This window comes from Akebia trifoliata, chromosome 13, assembly GCF_017979445.1.
Source record: "Akebia trifoliata isolate Shusen 1 chromosome 13, ASM1797944v1, whole genome shotgun sequence".
In the NCBI taxonomy this organism is placed as follows: domain Eukaryota; kingdom Viridiplantae; phylum Streptophyta; class Magnoliopsida; order Ranunculales; family Lardizabalaceae; genus Akebia; species Akebia trifoliata.
In genome coordinates, this window is record NC_141387.1 from 30528194 (window position 1) to 30547102 (window position 18909).

The following is an 18909-nucleotide window of genomic DNA, read 5'->3' on the forward strand; positions in this document are numbered from 1 at the left end:
AGAAGGTTATGTTTCAAACCATCAACACAAAACACATTTTCAACCTTGGGCAATCCTTATCCACTAACCGTGCCTCACCCAATAATCCTAGCCGTGCTTTCATCATCAAAGTAAAAAAACCTTCCATCGAGCTCAACCATGTGACTAAACTGACTTTGATCACCAATCATGTGTCGAGAGCAACCGTTATCAAGATACGATCCTGTAAAATTTATAGCTTTGAGAACTGTGTAGATTACGAGGCACTTGTTATCCCCATGTTTGACTTTCTATTGTAGGATAGTCTTAGGGGGTTGAGGATTGCATTTAAAAGGAGAAGGAATTTTCTTATTAGGCTCTTTTCTCTTTATATCAGGTGAGTTCTTCTTAAGAGACATACTCTTCTTGGGTGATCTTGAAGGTGATTTCTTATTTGGGTTCTTTTTTGCACCTTAATTGCCTCCACTTGACTCAGCAAGTTCTCAAACTTTTAAGTTTAGGAAAGTAATTTATTTGTAGAATTCCCTAACATTGTTGTCTTGTTTGGGAGAAAATGGATTCTTCACTCCCTAAAACTTAGGAAATTCCTCTTTCTTTGTATTTTTAGCATTGCTTTGCAGAGTAGTCTTCCTTTTATTTTGCTTCTCCTTCTCAACCATTGAGGATTTATCAATAGGAGCTTATGTGGTTATGCGGTAAACAGTCTTATACTCAATAATACTTAAATTTCATGTGACTCATACTACCACAAAAGTTGCATGTGATGACTTTTTTGGAGTTCTCCTTGGAGTCAAATGATTCTCCATGAACAAACACAATAGGAGATGGAAGTAAGGTAAAGTATACCTATCATAGCTCTAACCTCATTTATCCCTATATGACTTTTGAACTCCCATAAGTTTTTCTAACTCCAAACTTCCTTGAGTGTAGTAGTATTTTATTTTTGCAACTCATTGATGTCAAATTTAATAATTCTATTTTCATCATGGAGGTTTCTAATTTCCAGATTCCTATTCTTCGTTAACTTCATCCTCATTAAGGATGGAGACTATAGTGGAAGCCATAAGGATCTGGAAGGTATTAGTCTTTAGAATCTGAAGATCTTTGTTTCTCACCTTTCGACTCATACGAGTCGTTATCCTATATAGTTTTTGCAACCATAGTATTTTCCTTAAACTTAGGCTTTGAAGCACCTTTAGATTTTGGCTTAAAGGGACACATGGTGGAATAATGACATTTTCCACCACAGTTGTACCACTCGATGTCTTCCTTAGATGTGGATGAGAATTTTCCTATTATCGGTCATCTTTCTATTGGTTGACTCTTTTTACCGGTGCTATTGGATCTTTTCTTCTTAAAGAATTCATGAAATCTTGAGACAAGAAAGGCCAAGTCCTCTTCTTCAAGATCATTCTAGTCATCTTTCTCATTCGTGATTTTACTATTATCTTAAAAGGAGGATTCAACAGGGGTACGAGATGACTGTCTAGAAGATACCTTAGACGAGGAGGTCTTAAAGACCGATGTCTTCCCTTTATAGGGAGACTTTCGAGATGGAGCTCAAAATGGTGAGGGAACTCATAAGTTCCTCAACTATCGTAGTCTCCATGTCTCAGTATTCTTCAATCAAGGTGACTTTAGAGGCAAACGTCTTGGGTAGGGATCTAAGGCTTTTGACACAAATTCTACCTTGTGGGACAGATTCCTCTACATAAAATATAGAATTGCATATGTCACTTAACAGTGCATAGAATTCCTGGACATTTTCATTATCTTCCATTTTAATGTTTTCGAATTGAGTTCTAAGGAGTTGAAGTTTAGACTTCTTCACGATACTAATTCCTTCGCGGCCTCTAAGATTTTCCAAGCTTGTTTGGTCTATATACATGTGTACATCCTTTGATATTTGTCATCAGAAATGGCATTAGTTATGGCATTAAAAACTTTGAAGTTATTTTTATTGCCAATTTTATCTTGTTCAGACCAATTATTTGATGGTTTTAGAATTGTAGTAAAGACACCATTTACTTTTGTGGTGTCAATGGGAGGTTCCCAACCTTCCTCGATCACATTCCATACCTCCATACTTAGGGAATTAATGCATATCATCATTTTATTTTTTTCAAAAAACGTATTTGACACCATTGAACATGGGAGGGCGAGTGGAGGTCCGCTTCTCGGGTTTAGACATGATTCAAAGTCAATCGGATCAACTCAAGGCTGTTAGACCTTGCTAAACAACCTGCTCTGATACTAATTGAAATTTCGGGCTTTGCATGGTGTCTAGACCTAGATAGGAGTGAATAGGTAAAATAAAAAATCATTTTAAAATTTTTAGCTTATCTAGGTAAGTCAATAGATGAGATCAAAAAATGTAGATAAATTCACTAACCAAGAAGCTAACCGAAGTCTCAAGATTATGCTAAAGTAAGTTAGTACTTAGAGATGCACAAGTTTAAATTAAGTCATTCATGGCAAAGCATACAACTCTAAGATAATGTAGACATTTTAGCAAATATTTGATATGCAAGTCATGGCATTCATATTTTATTCAAAATAAGGCATAAAAACATAATCGTAAAAGAAACACAAGATTTATAGTGGTTTGACAACTTGCTTACATCCACTACTAAGCACCCTACTCTAGGGTCTTAGGTTCTACTAACAAATGAGGTTTATGGTTCACCTAAAAACCTTACAACTTAGATTTTTCTTTAGGCTAAATCTAAACTTATGGTTTGAGAAGAAAGCTTCTCCACAAACTTGTAGATTTTGAGCCTAGGGAATCCACAACCTATTTCTCTTGAGTAGAATCCTCAACTCTATCAAGAGCTTGGTTTTGACTAAGAACCTTTAGATAATGAAAAGTCAAAAACTAAAGACCCACTTACAAGGACTTGACTCAACTTGATTCATCTTCCAATTAGATGTTTGAGTTCTTCATGTCCTTGAAATTCTCTTTTTTCATCACTTTAAACTATTTGCTTCAAGAGGATATTTCATACTTCATTGATGTGTTCCAATATATGTGCAAGGCAATGGTAAAGGGATGACAAGGATCAAACAAGGAAGGGCTTAGGTTTAAAGTGGATTTAACTAAGGTTTGGACCTTCCATGGTTAGAGGACTCTCTAGATGTTATTAGATGAAAGTAAATCTTCTCTATAGTTTGAGCTGCCCACAAATGAACTCAAGTGCCAAGTTTTAAAGACATTTGAAAGACAAGTTATACCTATTGGTAGCGTGATTTAATTATCAAGAGTGTCAGTAGCTCTAATGGTCATATTTTTGAATTTTTGAATCGTTAAAGTAACTCTACTGGCAGTCCTGGTAGACACACCGGTGTCCCTAGTGTAACATGGGTACTTGCTTCCAAGGGCCCTAAAAAATTGCCAAGGGCCATGGTTAAATTACCAAAATGCCCTTTGCATCATTTTGAGCTCCTAAGAGCTCCAATGATCAAACGGTTCGGGAATTTTCAAAAGAGCTTTCCAATATAAAATCCCCAAATACTCATCAAGGGATGGGAAATGACCTAAGGGTGGTAAAATTACCAAAATTCCCTTATAGCCATTTTAACCCCCAACAAGCCATTTTCGACTTCCGAAAGTTCTGATGAAAAACGAGTCTGGGAAAAAGATGGTCTTACCAATATGAGTAGACTTAACAATCATCTAGGTATTGGGAAGTGATATAAGTTGTCTCATAACCTTTTAGACTTTGTGCACACACAGTTGGAGCATTTTGTCTAGGTGCTTAAGGTTGAGCAACTTTATCGGAGTCTTTACATGTCTTCAAATGTAAACTGGCCCGACACAAAACCTAAGTATCAAAATTGACAAAATATGGAACTAACAAAAAGTGTATAAAACCATAGATGTTTTTTCTCGAGATACAAGTAAAAAAGTATTTATGGTTCCTATCCACTTTCACTTCAAGATGTGTGATATGAGGTCCAATCTTGAGGTCACTCCAGCATGACTCTACTAGTAATTAATAATAAATCATGGTGATAAAGGTAAAATAGGAATTACACAAAAAATGTTAAAATGAGAAATATAAATTTTATAATTATTATAAATAACTAATGATGTATGATGTTTGTCACCGAAAAATGGAAAGATCTCAATGAAAACTTTTAATTGAGTACAATATTCATAGCAAACTGAATTATGGGTGCAACAGAAAATCTTAAATAAGTTCTTTATTTTTCTTGTAAAGGAAGATAGTCCAACTTTGTAATAAAGTAGCTTTAGTAACTTAATAACATATATTTTAGGGTAATTTAGACTCCCCCCCCCCCCCCCCCGGCCCCCCTGTTTTGCTAAATATTAGATACCCCCCTCTATGTTTTGAAATTGATGACAACATGCCTTCCCTAACCTTAATCTTCTTAGAAAAATAGAAAAATATATAATAATATAAATTTTAGGGTGATCTCATGTTTTGCTAAATATTAGAGACCCCTCTCTATGTTTTGAAATTGATGACAACATGCATCCCCTAACTTTAGTCTTCTAAGTAGACAAATAGAAAAGACTCAAAACACCATCATCTTCAACCTCTAGCTAAAAATCTAGATTTTTTTCTTCAAAGTTAGTCATCTTCAAGTCTTCAATCTCTATGGTATATCTACTCAACTATTTTTACAATTCATTGTTTCCACCCTAGAATTAACCCTTTACATTAAACCCTAGGATTTTCTACCAAAAATCCCATCATTTTCATTTTCCCCAAATATCCTATTTGTTTTTCTTTGCTAAAAAATAGACAACTTAAACCTCTATTTTAACTTTAATATTTTGAACCTTCTCTTCATCGATCGTTTTCTACCTTACCTCCTTTAGAAAACTCTTTTTTTTTAGAGAGAAAATCCTAAATTTTTCTACCCAAATCTCATCATTTTATATTTTCTGAAAAATTGTATCTTAGATGGAGACTTAAATTAGATAATATCTTAAGATAGCTAATGATGGTTAAAAATTTTATCCAAAGAGATTAAAGATGACTAGTTTTGAGAAGTAAAATCTGGGTTTTCGACTAGATGTTGAAGATGAGGGCATTTGAGTCTTGTTATGCTAGTATATTTAGAAAACTGAGGTCAAGGGATGCATGTCATCAATTTCAAAATATAAGGGTGTTGTCGACAGCAAATTTTACCTCGAGATAAGTGTCTTAAAAAAGACAAATGATTTTATTGATTTGATGATAAAATAGAGGTACAAATCTCAGTACTTGGCCAATAGTATTTTCTTCTAATTAACAGTCGGGCTTTGTGCTTGAATGACTTAGAAGGTGATACTAAATTTATAGATTGTGGCTTGCAATTCTTGATCTTTTGTAGTGGCTTTGTAAGCATTTCTTCTCTCAAGGCTTCGCATTTTATCAGGTGAGAATGATTTCATGGCCTTCGAAGAATGGCTTTTAGGCTTGATATTGCCTAGAATCGGAGTCTAAGTCTCTCTTAAAGAACCTTACTGTTTCTCTAGAGAAGGGCTTCAAAGCAACTTCTTTTTTAGAGAGATAACTTTTGTCTTGTGAGAGAAAATGATCCATAGATCCCCTAAATGAGGGGGGCTTTGGTATTTATAAACTTAAAAGAAATCCTCCATCTTAGCTACAAAGTTACTCAGTAGTCTTGGTTATCATCTAAAGTGTAATAATGGATAAGGATTTTGCCAATGTTCGACACCAAGTCCGATAAAGAAATTCTAAGAGTGGCTGCCAATAAAATTGTTGTACCCAAGATATTATGATCATTCATCATGCCTTTATTAATGGAAGAAACTAGACACTCAAATTTCTTTTCCTATGAGTTATATAATCGACAGATCTATCCCATCTTTTTCTCCCTAATCAAACAACATAATTCCTAAGTTCTCATCTACAAAAACAAAAAAGCAGCATTCAAAGAGAACCATTGAAATTTGAGGAAAAAACCACCTACTCATCACCAAACAATCCCCTCTCCAAAACCCAATCTTGTATCATTGCCTGAGAACTCAGTGGCTGATCAGCAGGAACAAGGTGCCCCGCACCCGAAACGACGACTTCACTCAAGCTCCCCCATCTCTGCACATACCCAGCAACCTCTCCATTCACTCTCCACACCTTCCTCTCTTCCATTAGAAACTCCTCAAGTCCCTCCCATCTCATTTTCTTTATCCATGCCTGGGTCGAAACCACTCCATCTCTCAAATCAAACTGCCCTTGATACAATAAAACCTTACTCTTATTCACCAATTCCTCTACCATGAACTTCACACTCTTCATCACATCATCTTGCAAAGCACTTGCCACAATTCTGCTGCATTCCTCCCACACCATCGATTTCTCGACACCCAAAGCCTTCTTCACCTCTTTCCTTGCTAGAAATTCAGTGACCAAGTCCGTTTCATAAGGCTTCTTCCTTCTAAGATCATCGAGAGTAGCCAACCCTGTCATGTTTTGCAATCGTTGGGATACCCTTCGGCTTGCATTGGTGGCATCACTCCATTTGCCTTCTTCAATCAATCTTACTGCCTCATTTTGAATTTCTTCAACTTGGTTCATCTGTTTCTCATTGATGAGGCCGGAGAAGTAGGCAGTTATGGCACGGGTAGCTACCTGAGTAATGGGGTCCGTCAGCCCGTTTCCAATCGCAATTCCCCTTAAATTCACTTGTTGAGACATGGGTAGATGAGAATTCTGTTGTAAAATGTAGTACCCAATTGCAGGAACATATTTTCCAGCATAACTCTCACCAGTGATATAAATTGGGCGAGATTTGAAAGATGGGTTTAATGAAATAAACGTGCAAAGAGCAATGAAAAGGTGTTCGGCAACTGTTTCTTGGTCTTTCGGAATCTCTTCAGGCGACGAAGCAATACTAAATCCAGTTCCAATTGGGTTATCAATGAAAACTAGGCCAAATAAATGATTCCAAGCACCAGGATTCGGTTTGAGAATTGGATTTTTGTTGTCTTCGTAATTTGGTTTAACAAGCCATGGGCCGAGCTCGAAGAAGTTTCCGAGCATGGAAGAGCAACCTGGGCCACCTTGCAACCAGAAGAGGAGTGGTGTTTGAGAGAGAGGAGAAATGGGTTGTTGAGCTTCATAGAAAGTAAAGAAAATGGCGGAATTGGAAATCGAATTGATAGGAAGGTAACCTGATTTTGCTGGAAGGGCTTCTTTAGGGAAGATAGGAATGGAATTTGCATGAAAATTGTGAAGAAAATAAAGGATGAGAATGAAGAGGTGGAGGAAGTTGGGAGTTGACCCCATTAGTGTTCTTGATCTTTGTATTGGCTCCGATTTATCTGTTTATAAAGATTCTTTGGTAAATAAAAGATAGACAGATGGAACAATGGATTTTTTTCTTTTTTGGGGCTTTTGGTTTTTGGGTGCTTGATTATTGAAAACACTTTCCTTACAAACTTAGTAAGATTTTAACTCTTACTAAGGGTCCTTGAGCACAAATGGATTTTCACATGGGCAATCCAAACACCACAGCCCTCTATATTTGTGAACAACTCAGATCCTGAAAATAAATAAAAAATTCAAAAACAAAATTTTTTGAGCTTGATATGAGGTTTTGAAAATGGGCGACTAACGGCTACTGATCTTCCACGGAACTCCCAAACTTAAAATTAAAATTCAACGGTGAAAAATAACTTTTTTTTCAAAGTTCATATACTTTTGTCCTTTCCAACCATGTGGCATTGTATCATGTTTTTGGGTGCCACAAGTGAGCACAATGACTCTTAGTAAGAGTTGAAAAATTACTAAGTTAGTAAGGCTAGTTGGATATTTATTATTAAGGGCGCCTGGCAAACTTGACCTTGTTTATGATTTGGACGCCTATTCAACTGTAGGACCTAAGAATAATCTTAGAATAATGATGGATGCACGTGGTCTTGGTAGTTGGGTACGCGGCTGAGGTGGCAAAGGCATTTAATCGCACATCTTTTTTTTGTGTATCCCAATGAAAACGATCTATGATTATGTGCCCTTGTCATGTCAACTGCATACCTAACTGCATACCAACACTGTGTGCATTCATCACAACTCATAGTCTTAATTACGTACATCAACTTATATCTCACTTTTTGGGTGTTGGTCCTTCTATGATCCTATGTGACCTCCCTTTGTTCAAATTTGGGTTTATGGTTTGTCACTCTAGAATGAATCTGATTGTAGAGATAGTTCCATAGAAGGCATTTAGGTCATTAATGTTAGTCTCATAGAAGACCTAGTTCAAGGGAAATGTAATCAGTTTGAAAACACAGGTATCTCTAAATATTGATCAAAATCCAAAATAGGGTACCCTGACCAAAAGTATAGTGGGTTTGTTATTTACCACGAAGCCAACCAAAATTGGTACTAACTTTTAGGGGTGCAACTCTATTAGAAATTCTGACCTTTAAATTGGGAGTAATTCAATGAAAGAAGAAAAATAACTTCTAGGCTCGAATCTGATTCGATCTGTTTTAGACAAATATTCTCCTTTACTAGTTGAATCAAAGTACACAATGGATCAACAAAAAAATGCCTTCAAGATACAAAGAAATCTACACTCTACTAAATCGATTTATGTACGGTCCGATTTAGTCTAAAACACTCGAAAAAAATAAGAAACTGATGATGGATAGAGCTTAAAGCTTAGAGAGATGAGAACATAGAAATTTTCAGTGAAGAAATCTTAATTATAGTTGGCTTTTTATAACCATTTTTGTGTCTGTTGACCAAGAGTCATGATTTAATAGTCGTTAAATTGTGTCTGATCTAAGATCTAACGATCTAGATTGCACCCTATCAAAAGTATGTGTCTCTTGCCTTTTAACCAACACCTTTTAGTTGAATATGTATGATCTAGTGGCTCTGATCGCGTTTGATCAGTTGCCATTTGATCTAACGGATCCGATCGTCCCTGATCAGATACCAATCGTGAATCAACACACCTGATCAATTATGATCAGGTACAATCATGAATCAACACACCTGATCGATTATGATCAGGCACTAACTTGATCCAACGCATCGGATCGTTTCTGATCCGGTATTATTCTGATCTATCATATCCAATTGGATACTAACTTGATCATGCGATGTTGATCGCACCTGATCCATCATATGTAACGGATCAACCACAACTATTGGATGGTTTCGTATCCCGAAAACTTTAAGGCTCCTTGCGACGTGCAAAGTGCGTCTCAAACGCCCAATGCGTCTCAAACGCCCAATGCGTCATAAACACCCAATCGTCCTTTCACACGTCGCACGTGCACAGATGGTGCTTCGCACAACCTCGAAGCATTGGATCAAAACCTTAAAGGTGTGATACAAATATAACTAAGTATGTTGACTATTACTTATAAGGTACATCACTTTCTTACTTGTGAGCAATGTGGGACTAAACCTTATATACACAAAAACTTCAAAAATCTAACTTCAGAAAAATAAACCAATAAACCACAAAACTTATTTTAATTTGAAAATATTCAACAAACTCAGTTCAATTTGTGGCTAAGTCAGAACCGAACCTTCAAAGGTCAACTAGAACCGAATTCCCAATAGAACCAAACTAAGGTCGGTTCGGTTCCATGGGTTGCCAATATCGTATAACCTTAGTTGGAAACAACATATTTTTAATAAAAATAAAAAAAATTAAACATAAAAGTTCATATAATAAATCATTAATTTATTCACTAAAAAAAATAGTAGGGATCCATAATGGTGTTTCGTTCCTAACCAAGTTCACGTGGCACCCATTTTATGCCACATGGCATTTTTGGAGACCCATTGACCATATGGATATGTGGTCCATCCCTTCGTGAACCTACATTCCAAACATCATAGAGCTTGATAACTTGTATCCACTAGATCTAAGCTCTTGAAAAAGAGTTTAAATCCAACGCTTAGAAAACTTTCTTAAGACAATGCTATCAATGGAAGTGAAGATCCACCACATGCCCAAAAATCTTGCCAAAAGCTCATGATATTATTTTAAAATTTGATACATCAAACCCAAGATGAACATCGCCAAGATCGTTGCTATAAAGATGACCATTGCCAAGATGTTTGCCATAACCATCCTTAACCATTCAAGAATGAGTAGAATTACTCTTTTTAGAAAGGTCTAGCCTTGTTATAAGCTTTTGAGAATTTGAAAAGTTCTCTAACCTTTTTGTGAAGAGGGAATTTTGTTGGAATCAAAGTATGTTAGAAAAGAAAGGATTCCTTAGGAGACCAATCCAATCATAGGAACCATCCATCATGTAATGTCTTGAAAATCTATTACGTATCTCAAGGTAAATAATTTTTATATATTATGCATATTGTGAGGAATTTAGTTACTATTGAAATTTATCTTGTAGAAACCATCATGTAATGTCTTGAAAATCTATTACGTATCTCAAGGTAAATAATTTTTATATATTATGCGTATCTTGAGAAATTTAATTACTATTGAAATTTATCTTGTAGAAGGATTTAAGGGAATAAGTTTAGAACATTTGGAATACCTACTTCAGAATACAAATATAAAAGAAACGGATTTCAAATGAAAAATTAGTATATGTATCGTTAAGCGTGCAAATAACATATCAAAATATAAATTTTTTATATAAGTCATTTCAGTAAAATTTAAGTACACTATTAGATCATATGGAAAAATTATTCAAAATGAACTATAAGTTTTCATAAATCGAAATCTTGAGTATTAAGTTATTAACAAAAGAAAGTAAGTATATAAATTATCCTTACAACCTTGATATCATATAAATATCAAACTTAAGAACGAACATCAGATTTTTCTTTCTTCTCCAACATAGAACACTTAAAAATCTAGATCTTCAAGTAAAGATTCAAGCACCTTAGAGCGAGAGTCAAGAGTACGTGAAGAAGACAAAAAGTTGCATCTTGTCGAGATCATCATTCTAAGTCGAAAAGTTTGTGTTGGAATAAGGAGAAAAGTTAGGATTTTAAGCAAAAAGTATTTTTGGGAGTCATTCTTAACAAAATCGCATTGTAAAATACGCAAAACAAGTAAGAAATCTTTCCTTCTACCTTTTAATTACTAGTTTTTAAAGAAAACATGGATTTATCAAACGTATATTGTTGGGGTCTAGACTCTTCTTCGCATGGAACTAAACTTGGTTAACTCAAGGTTTCATCTCGAACACATTTTTTTCCAAGCAGCTAGAAACTATCCTAACCCACCAGACTCTAGTTGTCTACTTGCAAGAGTTGAAAAGGTAGCCTATAAGATTTCTTTAAAACTGGTACCGCACATCTTATGGGTCCTTACACCCAAGGCATCACTATGCCTTAAACTAATGATATTCTATCTCACCGGTCTTTCGACCTATAAATTTTTAAAATAAAACACTCAATTGTTACTTACGTCAAAACCTAGCTAGAAATATTCAACTTATTTCTAAAACATTCTCTAAATGTTATTATTTCAAAATTATAAAATCTTATAACTTATATTGAAGCAATTCTCGATACACCTTGATAAAATATAACACAAGAATTCAAATACTTTAACATAAGCAACATTCTTTTAACATTAACTAATTCATAGTTTATATGCCTTTTTTAATACATATTTTAAATCCAACCTCATATAACTTTATCCAGAATATTTTCTCAAAATAATACTTATAAATAAAACAATCTCTTTAAAATCATAATCTAAATAAAAGAATTTTCTCTTATTATTGTAAAACTCTAGAACAAGGAGGACTACTTACCTAATTATAGTTTGGACATACAACGGTTAAGTTGGCTTCTTCTCCTTTTTCTCGCTCGGTTCCTTCTAATTAATAGAAAAAAAATTAATTTTTATTAATAACACATTCAAATGCTTACAATAAACTAATTTTATAATTTATATACTAACAACATAACATATCCTAAACTTCACTCACCTAATGCACCAACACCATGTGTTATCACCCATAAGTATTTTCACAATTCTTTTTACTTTATATCCATGAAAACCAATTTGTATATTTTTTTAATAATCTTTTATCTATTGAAATATCTATTCAAACAACTATTTATTTTAAGTGCCCAATAAAAAATTTAGTCAATTTGATCATTTTTAAAATACTTTGTAGATACTTGAATTTCGAAACATTTTTGGAGGTTTGAGCTCATCTATATGGGTTTAGGAGTCGCCACAATTAAGGTGTGAATAGGCACCATTTTTAAAATTTTATTTTCTTAGCTTATAATAACTCACATATCCAAATAATAAAGGGGGAAAATCTATTGAGATAACTAAGGTAAAGAGATTCGGTTGAGAGATAACAAATGTGTTAGGCACATTATCCTTCCCATCGTAAGATGAGTACCAATAAATTGATCATAGGTGATATAAGAAACTCATTTTTGGGTTTTTTTTTTAAAGTAAAGGAGATGATAGAAGTTAAGGACAAAATTGACTATAATCTAGCGTGCAATTGAAGAAAATGATAATATGGAGGGATAACAATTAGCTTTGCTCGGACCATTCATTCGCACCATCAACATGTATCTCGAGATAGGTAGAGTTTGAATAGGATTCTATGTAATTAGGGAAGAATTTTGGGAGGATTCTTCCCTAATAGGTAATTATCTTATTTGATAGAGATAAAAAAAAGATATTTTTAATGTAATTAAAAGTAGGGTTAGGATTTTCTATTTAAAGAGAGCTAATGCCATTGTAAAGGGAGGAAAAGGGAAAGAAGATGAAGGAGGAGATGGACAGAGGAGAGGAGATCATGTAAATTAGATTTATAGTGGAACAGCTCCCCAAGCCCGTGGACGAAGGCACGTTTGTCGAACCACGTAAAAAATCTTTTTGAGCTCTTTCTCTTTTCATTTTTTTTTTTCTTGTGATTTATTGGTGAATGATCTTGCTTCAAATCAGTTCTCAAGGTTAATCACGAATTTGACCTCCACAGATACAATGAACAATCCCCTACTAAAAATAGGTGTTTGCTGGATTATTTTGTAAGCTTGGGACTTTGATGGAAATTCACTTAATTTTTATCATGTGGAGTCCCAAAGCTACAATTCAAACATATGTGCTCCTTTGAGAGCTTTTTTTCTTATTGGTTTGATCATTTGGTAAGATTCCTGACTTGAACCACACCATGTAATAGTCAAGACTATATGTATGAGGTTTGTTTCCATTTTTAGATTATTTTTGTTAGCTCTAAAGGTTAGATATAAGCTTTTAAAGACCTACACCCTTACTTGTAACCATTTTAGATGTGAATCTGTGCATGAAAGTGTATGCATGTGATGGACTAGGCAAGAGAAGATTAACTCCAATGAAAGTTTACTCTTTAGCTATATTGTCATCAAAGAAAGTAAAATAAAAGACAATTATTCTAGGAATTTAAAGTGCAAAGAACTGTAAATAAAGTAAAGCATCTACACTATGAATTTAAATTATATGAAAGTAAACTAAGCAAAGAAAAATTACTCTAATGTTCTCAAAGAGCTTATTAAAGACTTATTGGGGCGATCACCTTGAGACTTGAAATTAAAGATCTACCTTATTAAACAAGAATTGAAACAAAACTTAAAAATAAAAGCATTAGAAATAAAGAAAAGGAGATACGAGAATGGAGAATTGGAGAAAGTGTTGTGCTATAACTTCTTCCACCTTGATCTTCTTCTTCTCCTTTTTTCTCTTCTTCTTACTCTTCTTTTTGGATTTAAGGGATTATTTAGACTGAATTTTGGGAAGGTTGGAAGGCTTAAAGAAGGGAACTGGATAGAGTTTTAGAACTCTAATGCTTATCCTCCTTTTACCTTGGATGGGTCTTCTATTTACAAGATTTTGGGAAACTCTTGGAGATAAACTTGTCTTAAATCCCAGAACTCTCAATATTCTCAAGAAAACCTCAATGAAAAATACTAGATACCATTTATCAAGATGTCTTTGATGGACTTTTATACCCCCTATGAATCTAACCAATCATGATCATCAATGGGCAAGGGTGTAATTGCACTCAAAGTTCTAGAGAATTTTAAATAAGGGATAGAAGTGTCATAAGACCTTGACTTTAAATCAAACATGAGAGAATTAAGTTAGATGGCATGTAATTAGGTACTAGATTTTTAGACATTCTATATGACCAAGCTTTTAAGAACCTAAGGTTAAAAGAGTCTTTGTGCACAAGTTTTAGAGGATTCTGTTGGTATGGCAAACTTGTCATAACCTCTATATTTGGGTTAATTTACATTGAACTCTATGGAGTTGAAGCTTAAGTTTGTGGGCACAGGAGTAAAATACCTCCATTTAGGTTAAATAATGTGAAGTTAATGAGGTAATAACACTCATGTGGGGACCAATCCTTAACTAAAGGTCCTTGTTAAAAGAAGTTGGTGAATTACTTGAAAACCAAGGTGGGGGATTATTAGAAGGTTAATGAAGGAATATACAGGTAAAATGGCCTGGATAAGAGTCAGGTTCGACCAAGCTTAAAATCCTTTTGAAAATGGCACTTGGGCCTTGTGGCTACTCGAATGATGGGCTTTTATGCCCCCTTGAATACACCTTGGTTCAAGCCCATTCTCAGAATGTTTTTGGTACTTTCAAGCTCGGTCTAGGTAAAAATGGGGTGTTTACACACTTGAAGCACCAACTACAACAATTTATTTTGATTCGACAGTTCTTCAGACACTTTGTGTGCAATTTTTTTAAACCATTTACCTAATCATAAATAGGTCATCAATTTATAACCAAATCTGAAACTAACCAAAACCAAATCTGAAATTAATCAATTAATTTAAATCTAACAACTCCACCCCTTTAAAACCACTAAAATCCATCAAGAAAATCTCATATATCCATAAAAAGAAAACATAAAACTTCTTTACCTGGATCCGTTGAACCCACTCTGAAAATTTCAAAATCTCTTTCTTTTCTTCTTCTTTTTTCCTTTCCTTAGTTGTTGTTTTTTTCTTTTTTTGGGGGCGGGGGTTAGGGTTTCTTCAACTCCTGTTGGGAAAGATCTAGGCAACAAAGGTATTAAACCCTTTTTTAAGAGTCGTGATAATAAGACACCCTTTCTAACAAATGCCCCCTACGCCCCCATCATAGAACCATAGATCATTTGCCTCGGGATACATAGAATCATAATTTTTTTGTGAATCCCAAGGCAAATGATCTACAGGTTTGTGATGGGGGCGTTTGTCAAAGGAGAGCATCATATTATCACGGTTCTTTTTTTAATAAGAAATAAGATAATAGTGGGGTCCACCACTAACCCAAAACACAACTCCACTACCTTTTTTTTTTTGCTTTGTATATTTGTTTTTATTTTATTATAACACCCTCATTTTATCTAGAAAAAAATAGTTTAAACCCAAACTTCGAAATAATTTAAAAACCACTAAACTTAAAGTTTTATTTTAGTTTAATCCTTTATTTTTAATCAATCAATTACTATACATATAAATATATTATTTTAATACATAATTTTTGGTTTATCTACTAATGTTAGGATTGAGTCATTATAGATTGAGCAACCCAACTCAACTCGAACCCAATGCCTATATATTAATATATAAATATTTTATAATAGTTAAATAGATAGATACTTAACTTTTTTATTCCATCTTATTATTATGGCTTGTGGTCTCTATGATTGATTTGGAGAGGATGTATGTGATTTGATTTCCTAATCGTTTTGTTTTTTTATTTTTTATTAAATCATAAAATTTATTTATTAATCAAAATGAAATTATGATTATTCAGTGAGTCCAACTTGCCCAAAATACTTAATTCGGGCTAATTTGATTTCAAGTTGGTTTAAGTTGAGCTCAGGTTAAGAGTTCTACCACTTGGGTTGAGTCTGGATTTACTTTCAAACCCACCCAGGTTGCAACCGTATTGGCGGGCGAGTTTGGACTTCTTTTAATTAGATAAAAATATAAGAGAGTGGCCGTTGCCACGCCAATTTTTTCTAATACCATGCCAATTGTGTGCAATTCTTTGGTGATTTACGTAGGAATTAGTGCGGCATTAACAAAAGTTGGTGTGACAATAGCAGCTCTCAAATATAATTAAGAGAGATTTACCTGGCAACTCCAAAGGAACCTTACTTTATCAAGTTTGTTACCCTACAAACCTTGGAGTGGGGAGTTGTGTCATAAAATTCAAATTAATGTTGATAATTTGTTACGTAACATACCTTCGAATGGATCCTAACTGCATCAATGTGTAGCATTTAAAAATATGATTTAATGTCATACGGTTTTACAAATGACAAAATTCTAAGAACTTTGAAAAATAATTCTTGAAAAAAAGTTAATTTCACTGTTGAATTTTCATTTAAATTTGGGAGTTTGGTAGCCATCTTTTTCAACACCTTCGATCAAGCTTAAAAGGAAACTTTTTGGAATTTTTTGTTCTTTTATTTTGAGTTATTTCATGAAATCTAGAAGGCTGTAGTTTTGGATTGCCAATTTGATAATTCATGTTGTCCCAACAACCCTTAGTAAGATTTGAAATCTTACTAATTTAGTCATGGTAGCCTGATTCCTAAAGTAAGGTTTGTTCATTAACTAACTTGACAAAGGGAACTTTTGTAATAAAATTCAACAGATAGGTCTGCCGGTTAAATATCTCTATTAATTTTATTTCAAAAACTCCCCTACTTTATCAAGTTTGTTATTTCAACAAACCTTAGTTTTTTAATCTGGCTAGAATGACTAGCTTTGTAAGATATCAAATATTACTAAGGGTTGTTGGACCCACATGGATTATTAAATTACCAATCCAACAACACATACTTCTATATTTCATGAAAAAAATCAGATTCAAAATTAAAACTTATAAAAAAAATAAAAAATAAATAAAAATTTTGAGCTTGATCATTTGTGTTGAAAATGGATGGCTACCAAACTCCTAAATTTAAAAGTTAATTTTCACGGTGAAAATTAACTTTTTTTTTTGAATTATTTTTTCAAAGTTCATAGAATTTTATCGTCTTACAATCATGTCGTATCAAATCATGTTTTTGGATGATAAAAATTGATGCAGTTAAAATCTACTCCAAGGTATGTTTAGTGGCAAATTAAGAAAAGAAATTTGAATGTTTACGTGGATTCACCCTTTAAGGTTTGATGGGCAACAAACTTGATAAAGTGAGGTTTGGTTTGTAACAAACTTCATATAGGAAGGTTCCCTTGGAGTTGTCAGAACTCAGAACTCCAAGAGAATTTTTATAATAAAAATTCAACAGGTAGATCTATCGGGTAAATCTCTCTTTATTTCAAGATAGAAGGGGCTGAAATAAATAAAAAATCCTCTGATGAGATTGTGTCGTCTCAGTCTGGTACGTCTCCAAGATGCAAGGAGGGGGACTTTGGCTTTTGGTTGTTAAGAATACCTTATCCTTCACATAAATTTTTTAAGAATAATGCTGAAGTGACCTCACGATTGTACCTCATATCACACATCTTGATGTGACAATGTGTAAGAATCATAGATGTTTTTCAACGAAATACAAGTCAAAAAGCATTTATGGGTCGCGATATGAAGTATAATTTCTAAGTCACTCCAGCACGACTCAATTTTTTAATATTTATTTGACCCACCTAAGTTGATTCATGAGATGAGATGCTGAGCCTAGTCATTCCTGAGTTGTAAAACTATATTTTCAGTTTCAAAACTCTAAAAAAATAATATTAATAAATTTCGAGTACAAACTTTCAGGCCTCGATGTGCGATATGAGTACAATCAAAAAAATTAAAAATATAATTTTCTTCTCATATATTATTATGTAAAACTACAGAAGATATCCGACCTGCCGGATTCGAACCAGCGACCTAAGGATTAATCTGTCAGGATTGGGCCAACTACAGTCCTCCGCTCTACCAACTGAGCTAAGGTCGGATTTCTTCAATTATTTTTTCTATTTATAATTTTATATCTTTTATTCTTATGCACGTCCTACTAGAACAAAGATTCTCAAAAGTAAGACCATCGTAAAGAGAGCTGCTATGGGCACCCCAATTGTAGATTAAGACACACTGTTGAACATTACAAAGGTATTGGCTCAAATTATTATCTCAACATTATGACACTCAAACAATTTCAGTAGTTGTTTACAGTTATGACTAGACTCATATAAAATCTTAAACAAAAAGAAAGATTCTATTGGCACCCCCAACTTTTACTTCCTCTCAATCATTCATTTATTTTCTTTATTTTTTATTAGGGTGTAATTCCAGCTCTTATAAATATGATCATATGCAATTGAAACAAATCCAATTTGGTAAAGAAAAATCTAAATAAAATATATAATATATTGTATATGCAACTTGTTCAGAGGCAAACTCCGTACCAACAGCCTGCAGCCATTAGATCTTTGAAGATCTGACCGCGGATAATGTTTAAAAACATATTCTTAAATTCATTAACGTTGTGTTTGGATTGAGGGAAGGGAAGGGAAGAGAAACTCATTAAGGAAAGAGAAGACTAGTTTCTCTTCACCCTGTTTGGATTGAAAGAGAAGAGAAGAGAAAGAATCAAGTTTCTCTTGTTTGGTTAGGATTCATAAGAGAAGAGAAGAGAAGAGAAATTATTTTTGTCAAATGACTATTATACCCTTCATAGTCTAAAGAAGAAAATTTCACTTGTACAATGATACAAAATATAAACAATCAAACGTTCAAGATTAGTTTAGAGGTACCTTTCGTTTGAATGCTTATAAATGAGAGTTTTTATTGTCACACCCATTTTACTAAGAACATCCCAAGCAAAAGTTGGTGTGGCAATAGAATTTCTCTAATATATGGATTTTGTTAACAAGTGTCCTAATGAAACACGTTAAAGTGCAGTAAATACACTTTGAAAATTATATTTTGTACCGAAAATGCCCTTAAAAGAATTATTTTTTACAAAAATATCCTCAGATCCCAATTTCGAAAGTATAACTA

At 33.8% G+C, this 18909-nt stretch overlaps 1 non-coding gene and 1 pseudogene across 3 annotated transcripts; both read right to left on the minus strand.

The window, feature by feature from the left end:
* Positions 1 to 5711: 5711 nt before the first annotated feature.
* Positions 5712 to 14976, minus strand: LOC147388270 (serine carboxypeptidase-like 50 pseudogene; annotated as a pseudogene). 2 transcript variants are annotated; one of them, XR_015171420.1, is made up of 3 exons: positions 14841 to 14976; positions 11714 to 11778; positions 5712 to 7276 (listed from the first exon to the last, which is right to left on the minus strand). The product of XR_015171420.1 is annotated as a serine carboxypeptidase-like 50 pseudogene, transcript variant X1 (transcript). The 2 variants fall into 2 exon arrangements; XR_015171421.1 differs by having other exon boundaries at positions 11714 to 11775; positions 14841 to 14895.
* A 2792-nt stretch (positions 14977 to 17768) lies between these two features.
* On the minus strand, positions 17769 to 17863 carry TRNAY-GUA (transfer RNA tyrosine (anticodon GUA)). Its single transcript has 2 exons — positions 17827 to 17863; positions 17769 to 17804 (listed from the first exon to the last, which is right to left on the minus strand). It is a non-coding gene; the product is annotated as a tRNA-Tyr (tRNA).
* Between the last annotated feature and the right edge of the window lie 1046 nt (positions 17864 to 18909).